This window comes from Gymnogyps californianus, chromosome 21 (genome assembly GCF_018139145.2).
Source record: "Gymnogyps californianus isolate 813 chromosome 21, ASM1813914v2, whole genome shotgun sequence".
Taxonomy (NCBI): Eukaryota; Metazoa; Chordata; class Aves; order Accipitriformes; family Cathartidae; genus Gymnogyps; species Gymnogyps californianus.
Window position 1 is genome coordinate 4,116,140 of NC_059491.1, and position 9,630 is coordinate 4,125,769.

Sequence of the window (9,630 nt, forward strand, 5' to 3'; positions counted from 1 at the left end):
GGGGAGGGGGGCCAAGGGGGGCCTGGGGTTTGGATAACCTGCCTCATTAGTGGCTGTATGACATCATTATCTCACATTAGCGACACTCTTCCAGAGGTAATTGGGAAGCCTCTGGAATGGCCCCGTGACCTTTAATTAATGCAATGGGGCCTTTTCCTTGTGCAATCCTCACTCTGCCTCAAGCAGCTGCTTCTTGTTAAGATGCCAGAACAGGGGAGCCCTGGTCCCATGCCGGGATTTTCTAAGCCTCTATCCCCCAGGGGAGAAATAAAAAGGTGCATGAACAGTCAGCTGCTGCCTGACTTGTTTCAGCCTCTGTTTTCACCAGCCCCTTGCCTGCCCCCGGACTCCAGACTGCTGCCTGGGCAATTACCTCTGGCTGCCCCATGCAGAGCTGATTTGCTCGGCCGAGGCTCCCTGCCCGGCGGGTACCCCCTCGTCCCGCGGTGCCCACGGGGGCTCTTGCCCCACTGAAGGGCAGGGATGGGGGAGACGGGGCTGTGTGGCACCCACAGTGAGGCCGGGTCCTTTCGCTTGCAAAGGAAAGAGGAAGAGCAGCTCTTTGCTATCTCTGGGGAAAGGGCTTGGAGGAGGCTCAAGGCCCCCAGAGGCTCCAGAGCCACTCGCAGTGGGGGGGTTGCTGCTTTCAGGTCAGGTAATGGTTACAGCTGCGGACAGGACTAGCTTCACATGGGGTAGATGCAAGGTGGAAATGTCGTATTTCTATGAACGCCTTGGCTATCAAAGCGAAGAGGAGTCCCATGCGCTGCTGCAAGAGAGAAGGGATAGACCGTGCTCCTCCCAAGCCTTTCATCTCACTCCAGCTGTAATTCTGGTGCCTGCTCCTGTCTTTGCAGTTGTTATTGTCTCTTCAGCTTGGTCTCAGCTGCTAAATCAATGGCCAGAGATTAGTCATTGGCAGCCCCAGGTAGCACGGAGATTTCCATTAGTGCTGTGCATCTGGGCTGTCATTATTATTAGCAGTTATTATAGCAGCGTCTGGAGGCTCCAGTCCAGAGTGGCACTTTGTTGTGCTTGGCACAGTGCAGAAGGGGAAAGGGTGCCAGTGCTGATGTGCTGAACAGGCAAAGGAGCTATTGCATCCCTATTTTACAGCCAGGGCACTGAAACACAAGTAGAGAGAGCGAGCCCCAAGCAAGGTCACGCAAAAAGGCTGGGGTGACCTAAAATACACCCCAGACCTTTTCATCTACTTTCCAGTGCATGGGTCCTGGAACTGCCTTCTCTGTGCCCTTGCCAGTAAAAAGCCTGACTGGAGCTGAAAAACACAGTCTTCCTTATCACCCCAGGCCAGGATTTGCTACCTTAAGTTCTTGTCAAAGAAGCACAAGAATTTTTGCAGCATGCAAAGGAACTCAATAGCTCAGAAACACCCAGTCCCCAGTCAGAACCCAAATAACTGGTATGCAAATACAAATGCAAGCTACACATCCACCCCACTCACAAGGAATAGGAGGAAGAAGTATCTTACTTTCAGTAAGAAGGGGAGGAAAAATGTGCACTTAAAACAGAATTCCCAGATGTGGTATGAGGAGACAGGAAGATGGGAAGAAATCGCTGCTGTGGAAGGGGTTTGCTGAAGCATTATTTCAAAGACTGGAACAATAACATTTCCTCAAAAGACAATAGCCTGATAGAGGGAGGTGGGTTTGTTTGGTTCTGCTCGGAGGCAGATTGATCCACAGCCAGCAAACTGTGTACAGTATGTGTGTGCTTCGGGGCGGTGGTCTTTGTGCTGCAAAATACGGAGCTCTGAACACGGGGTGGTGCAACTGGAGATGAGTGCAGGAGCAAGGGCAGAGAAGCCTGCTGTAAGGAAGCTGCTCTGCGTTCATGAAGGCAGCACTCATCCAGCTGAAGCTGCACGTGTGTGTGGGAGCTCCCAGACCCGGTTGAGGGGAGTAAGAACATGTTAGGGTGGCCAGCACTGACCTGACTTGTGTTTGAACAGTCACAAGCAGGGAGCAAGTGAAGGTGAGAGCCACGGGAAGACCTGTCTTCTCCATAAGATGGTACTGTGTTTGGACATGCTCGCTTGCATGTGCACAGCACAATTAAATGGTCCCAAATAACTGTCCCTAATCACTGTTTATGCTTCGCAGATAGGGCAGAGGAATCATGCCCAGATGTTTCTGTTCCCTGACCGCAGGACTACAAAGGCATCCTACAGCTAAGATCAGGACTTGTGAAGGCCAGCTGAGCCGTCCCACTCTAGTGGGCAAGAGCAGCGTATGGGCCCCCAGAGCCAGCCAGGCTCTGATTTCTGATTTTGCCACCGAAACTGGGACACCAGCGATCACTGGAACATCACGTCCCAGCCCTGAGCTTCTGCATCTCCTGTCACCTCATGTTTGACTGTTCTTTCCATGTCCCGCACAGCTTTTCTCCCTTGCGCTGGGCTCCTCCAGCAGAATCAGCCCCCGTCGCAGGCAAGCAGGAGCTCTAGGTGTTACTGGGATGTAAATAAGGCTCCTTCTTTTGTCCCAACTCAGGGCTTACACTTGCTGCTCTACCCCGGCTGCTGGGAGGCCTCCAAGCACACACACTGCCTTAGGCACTCTGTCCTGGTTTCGGCTCGGATAGAGTTAATTTTCTTTTTAGTAGCTGGTACAGTGCTGTGTTTTGGATTTAGTGTGAGAATAATGTTGATAACACACTGATGTTTTAGTTGTTGCTAAGTAGCGCTTATCCTAAGTTAAGGATTTTTCAGTTTCCCATGCTCTGCCAGCAAGCAGGTGTGCAAGAAGCTGGGAGGGAGCACGGCCAGGACAGCTGACCCGAACTAGCCAAAGGGATATTCCATACCATAGAACATCATGCCCAGTATATAAACTGGGGGGAGTGGGCCAGGAGGGGCGGATCGCTGCTTGGGCATCGGTCAGCGGGTGGTGAGCAATTGCATTGTGCATCACTGTTTTTTTTCTTGGGTTTTATTTCTTTTTTTTCCTTTTTCTTTTTCATATTCCTTTTCATTACTAGTATTATTATTATTATTAGATTTTTATTATTATTATTGTTAGTATTTTTATTTTACTTTATTTATTAAACTGTTCTTATCTCAACCCATGAGTTTTACTTTTTTTTGATTCTCCTCCCCATCCCACTGGGAGGGGGGAGGAGTGAGCAAGCGGCTGCGTGGTGCTTAGTTGCTGGCTGGGGTTAAACCACGACACACTCGAATGGATAATGAAGAATTGTTGTGGTACTGGCCCAGCTCTAATCCTAATTTTGTCTCAGAAACCTCTGTAATAACCTTCAACCTGAGGAGATAAGGACCACTGGTTGTTATTCTCCTGGCCATGATTCTCTGTGGGGCTTTTGTATTCAAAATGTGGAAACAAATTAACTCCCTGGAAAGAGCTATTCAGACGATTGGAGCTTTTAATTCACAGGTGACCGAAGGCAGCGTATTTCAAAAGCAGGTGAACGATGTAGTCAGGTCCTTGGGAGCCTTCAACGTGCAGAGAGCTTTAGCTTTTTTGACAGTGGCATTTGGACTCCTCAGGCTTTGGGGATCAGTCTGCACAGTGCTGTGCTCCGCAGTGCTGCTTGTTGGCACAGCTCACTCCTCAACAGCTGGCACAAGTTTTACTATCCCTTGCTGCAGTAAGCAGTGCCGGCATGTCTGTGGGTGCTTTGAAAGCACTTTCCGTGGGCAGAGGGGAGCGCAGCTCTCCATAACAAACAAGTGTTTTGGGATTCCCATTTTACAGCCTCGGCCTTCAGAGGGTTAATGTCATCGGCTCTCCAAGGCTGATTTAATTCAAGCCAGACTGGAGTGCTGCACAAGGCAGCCTCCCCTGGAGCTGGAGCCTTTGCTCCGGGACTCTCCCACCCTCGGGAGAGAGGGTGAGCAGAGCAGCCGTGCGCAAGGAGCTACCGCTGTCTGTTGTGCTTGCAACCTGACCTCTCCTTTGCGCTTTGAAGCTGCTGACAGTGGGTGGGCTGAGATCAGTGGAGTGGCCGATACGCTGGGAGTTAGAATAACACAACCGCGATGCCCTGTTCAGCTGGGAATAGGATCTGTTTGGAAGGGGGTGGGCAGCGGCAGGGGTGAAGAACTCGGGGACCTTGAGGACTGACAGAGTCCTGCAGATGTGGAACAGCTTGCATTTGGGGCTGGGGTGGGAGGGGAGGCCCTATCAACCCAAAACATAATTAATCAGTGACTTGGACAGAAAACGGAGCTGTGGCTGCAGGTCCAGCTACCGTTGCCCTTTCCAGGCCCACAGCCAGAACGGGGAGGGGAGAGCTTCGCCAAGTTGACGCTCTGCGAGAAAGTCTCAGGTCCTTCTCTCTTTCCGTGTCTCATCCTGGAGCTTGCTCTTGCTCCCAAGGGCCAGGGTCAGCGTGCTGGCCAGCACTGCCTTCCCCTCCACTGTTGCAGCCCAAAGCAGCCTCTCTCCCTCATGGCACGATGCTGGGTGCAGGAGAAAAAGAACACCAAAGCGGTGGCCTAAGACACCAGCTCATGCTCCTGTGAGTTTTGCTTTATGCCTTTACCACATGGGTCTGAGGACGTCCTCATTCCCAGCTGGGATTGCCCAAAATGCCATTTTTTTGCTAAGCACAGATAAAATAGCTGGTTAAACATTTAGCAGCAAGCTGAAAGTAGCTGATACAATGGCATCTGTCTTGCAGAGAGCCTGATCCCAGAAGCAAGAGGTGCAATCTCACTTGCTCCCACGCTGAGCTCGGGCAGCCCTCGCTCCTTTCAGTGCTACCTCCCCAGCAGCCGAGGGAGCGGAGGTGGAGCGTGCTGGGGCAGGGGCAGCAGGAGCAGGAGGGGGAGCGCACACAGAGGGGCCTTTGCTCCTGCCCTTGAGCCCCCAGCAGCCTCCTGGGAGGGCCAGGAGAGGAGCTGCCCCCCAGCTCAGCCTGCCGGTGGGACTGTGAAGGAAACCGGGCTGTGGGGAGGGGAGGCAGGTCCTGCTGCGGGTGGGGTAGGTGTAAGGGGTGGCTCAGCAATGCCCTGGGCTGCCTGCACCCCTCCATTTTGCATATGAAGAAGAGCCCTGACGGAAAGCCAGCTCTTCGGTGTGGTGCCAGCCTTGCGGGGTGAGGGAGGCAGCTGCTTTGGAACTAGGATGGAGATGCCAATGTGTCCGGAGGGCTTGAAGCGGCCCTGGCCCTGGGCCGTGCTGTGACCCCAGGGTCGGGAGACTACTGGTATTGCTGCCTCGCATTGCAGCAGCACCTCCGTGCCCCCGCTCAGGGCCAGGCACCTCTTGTGTGCAACGATGTGCAAAGGCAGAACGGGCCTTACCCCAAAGCGCTTAGGACGGGTTGGTGACTGTGGAGATAGAGCTGCCTGCTGGCTCGGAGATTTGGACACCCACACGTGGCAGCTGGTGACCTACCTGCGTGGATCACTGAACGTCTAATGTTGCAGCACAAAGCAAGACAGCCTTGCTGTAGAGACTCCCAACATGCACAAGTCAGTGTTAGCAAAGACCCTGCTCTTCCAGCCTTATGGAACGCGGCTTTTTCCTTTCCCCTAGAGGCACCACACCAGCTGGACGGGATGCTCAGGAGTTGTTAGCTTCCCGTACACCCCTCCCTTACAGCCCGCAATCCTGACTGCTCTGATACCATTACAGTCCTAATGTCCTGGACATCTAAGACCCCTTTTTAGGATTAACATAGACCTGTGCATCAGGAGGAAGTTAAAAATCTAGGGAAACTGCTAACTTTCTGGCTGTAAGTGACATCTAGTGGAAATGGCAGGAAAAATGAGTTCCACAGGTAAAATACTGATCCTGTTGGATTCAGTGGTGAAGCTCTGATTCCTGTGAGCTGGAACTTCAGCCCAGCAGCCTCTTTTCAGGACTTGTAAAAAAAATAGAATAGCTCTATCCGTCTGGGTATGACTGGCAGAGAGCTTGGCGTGCTTGGTTTGTCTCACATCAGTGAGCAACGTGAAAAGCGGGATGGCTGTGACATGACAGGGGTCACCTGGCCTTACGGCTGCTGGTCCCCAGCCAGAAGCACTACAGCCACAGCAGACCATGCACTAGTCTGGTATTACTGGGCTATACTTCAGATTAAAACAATGCAGTGGGCTAACTTTGCACTGCTAAGCTTCATGCCAGTTCAGGTCTTGCCTGGCCTCTGACAGCTAGCAACTGCTCCTGCGGCTCCTATGGCTGTAGCTCATCCTGCTGGGTTCTCTGGCTGTGCACCGCGCTGGGGCAGGGGATGGTGGCCCCGCCGCCCCTTGGCTGTTCTGGCTGGCAGCGCCTGGAGAGAGACAAAGCTGGGGAGTTGCAGAACCTGCCCCTCAGGGACGGTGAGTCCAGGGTTATGGATATTGGGCCCATCTGTGTCCTGTGCCTCTGAGGCAGCCGTGTGCCCTGTTTGCTCTGCCTCCTCTTTCTTGGCATCAGAGGTGGCTGCCTGCTGCCACCCCTGCCCCGGGCAGAAAGGGTCCAGCCAGCAGAGTGGATGTGGCCTGGGGCTATTCTTGTGTAGAGCAAAGCCAAAGTTTGCACGGAAACCTGAAACCCAGTGAGACTTGGATTAGCAACCCGAAACTGAGGCCAGGATACAAGCCTTTTGGAAGAGCTTGGCAGAGTTTCAGGCAAGTGCGGGCTGAGTTTCAAGTCAGTTAAGGCTGACCTTTGAGTGAGCCCGCTGCTCGCTGCTCGGGAAGCATGGGCCTGAATTTTAAGAGAGCCTGGGGAGTTAGTTTCAGGCAAAAAAAAACCCCAAAACAGTTAAAGGGTTTAGGCAAAAACAATGCAGACCTCTTACGGTTTGGGGGTGATCATTCCTAGCCGCTCACCTGCCCCCAAACCAGCAAAACCAGACTAGTGGTTAGAGCTTCATTGCACTCTGAGTTTCAATGCAGACTTAACCCCTTCCTCAGCATGGAGTAACTTACTTCCAGGCTTTCTCTGGGGTAGATCTGAATTCCCTGTTTGCTCTCTCCCCGTCACAAGGGAGGTCTCATGGCTGTTAGCAGTGCAAGGTCGAAGCTGCACCTGAGCAGCTCAACATTCCCTACTGCTGGACACGAAGGGCTGAGCTATCTATATGGCAGTTTGAACCCCGCAGGAATTTATGGAAGGGGAGAAATGAATCAGGTCGGGGGGAGATGACAAGATGGAAAGGCTGGTGCTGTGAGAGCAGAAGACCAGAGTCCAGGGATCAGCCAGAGATGGGCAGACAAGGCCACACTATATCAGTGACCAAGGTTGAAGGATGATCATCAAGCCAAAGCGGAAGAAGGCATGAGAAAATGGCCACAAATGGAGCTGTCTGTCCCGGGCAGTGGGAAGCAGCAAGGGCCAATGTAGTCTTGCTCCTGAAGCTGTGGACATATTTCTCTTCCCATTATGTTTTTTTTTTCCATTGCTTTTCCTGCAAACTCATCACTCTCTTCCTCCCCTAACACACAGCATGTGATGGGTCTAGATCAGGGCAGGGAGGACGTGTTTGTAATCAGACCCACATTTCTCTGCATTGTCTGCGTTGTCTCGGCAGTGGATTCAGCCAAAACCCCCATACTCGTGACATTTTAGTGCTGATTTTAAAAGCTCTGTGAAGGTAGAATTTTCCCAAATGGACTTTCCTGGATAGGAAATCGCTTATCTTAGAGTATTAGTCTATATAGCTCTGATAGCTCCTTTCCCCCCTGCCAGTCTGTTGAAGTCCCTTTACACTGGGAGTAACGAATGTGGAGCCTGAAGCCACAGAAGGGGTCTTTAAGCCAAAGGAAGTGCCCCTCCATGGCACTCCGGTTTTCTTGCCTAGCTCCCTTTTCCATGCCCTTGATTCTGGCTCTTTCTCCCACGCTGTGTCCTGTGTTGTCAGGCAGAGAGGGGCCTCATCTGCTGCCTTATTTCAGGCCCTTCTCTAATTACACGTTGACATTAGTTATTTATATAATGTCCTTAATACCAAAGCGTCAATACTGGAGGTGCTGGGAGGTGGTGGGGACGCCTGTGCCCGCCTGCCCACGGCTCGGCAGGTGGCGTCCGCCGGTCACGTTGGTCCGGAGGTGCTGGAGCAGCCCTGCAGCATCCCAGCGACTGGCATCAGCTCCTCTGGAGATGGCTCTGGAGAGCTGGAGCCAGGTATCCCAGAGAGGCACAGGGTCACGTACCACATGCCAGAAGGTAATCGGAGACGGTCTGTCCGGGCTGCAACGGCTGGATGTCCTTCGCAGACGGCATAATGCCCCTTCTGCAGCCTGCGTGGCTCGGGGCAGCGTGCCTTGCCCTTGAAGTCCACGCTGCGCTTTTATGGCCCCCCGGAGGAAGGCAGGGAAGTGCTAGCAGATGCGTAATTTCCCCAAGGACGGTGTGTGGGCTTTACCCTGGACAGCTAAATAAATACTTGGATGTCTCCTGTGCCGAGACTTGTTTGTGTCTCTGAGGCCAGGGTGGAACGTGTGGTGGGGTGTGTGCAGTTCCTGTTGGGTTTGGTGTGTGGCTGCTCCAGCACTGGTTTTAAATGTGACACTGATAACATGGGACGCCAGCCCGCTGCTGGCTTCCAGTTCCGTCTCGCTGCCTCTGTCTCTTTTATGTTCTCTGCTGCGGTTTGCAAGGCAGAGTTTAAAGGTTTCTCTGACTAACCCTGGCTGCCGGACTCAAAGGGAAGGAAGTCGACTGCAGCCAAGAAAAGGAAGCCAGTTGGTTTCCCTTCTGCGTCTGTGAGCGCGTGTGAGGGGGAGAGGGAGAAGGGTGTAGCCAGATCAGAAATGAGATAGGATGGGAAGACAGCAGACCTCTTTCCTTCCATATTTTCTCGGCTCGACAAGCTCCCTGCTTGCGTCAGCCCGGAGCACGGAGAAAGGAAGCGTGTCCTGGTCAATATTTACCCGGCAGCGTGGGGCAGCGCACTTCAGCTCTGGCTGCCGATGGGCTGCGCGCTTCTGGCTCGCTCCCTGGCAGTGCAGTGCGTGAAGGCAGCCACGACGGGGAGCTTCCTTCCCGCAGGATGGTGGGTGCTGGCAGGGCAGGGTAAGGGGCCCGGCTGCCCTCTGGCCTGTGGGGCAGGAGCTGGGTGCTGGTCCCCGGCTCCCTGGAGCGCACAGTGTGGCAGGGCTGGCACCCGAGCCCCACCGAGGACCGCCGAGGTGGTTGCAGAGCACGTGGGTCCCTCTCAGCTCCCGCACCACCTAAAAGGCTGGCCATCTCCAGTTTGGGGTCTACAGCAGCCCGGGGACCCAAGGGGTGGTCAGAGCCTCGGGGCAGCGCTGGCCGCCCTCGGGGCAGCAGGGGCTGGAGCTGGGCTTGGGCTCACGCTCACGGGCACTGCGCTGCAGGCAGCTACTTCAGGGCATCTATTTCTGGCCCCCGGGACAGGGGAGGGCATGCAGTGGGAGGCAGGCTCTGGGACTCGCAGGAGCTGAGGGCTATTTCTGGCCCTGGTTGCTGACCTGCCAGGCCACCCTCAGCCGGTCGCTTCCCCTGTAACTCCCTAGTGCCAGGCTCACCCTAAGTCTCCAACCCAAGGCTCCCTCTGCCACCCACACCAGATGTTCCTGGGTGGCGTGGAACGGCTGCCACACACCATGCAAGGTTTGTCACAAGACCATGACACTAGCTGTGATCTTTTGATGTAAATCTGCAGTAGGTTGGCAATAAGTGCCCTAGGAGT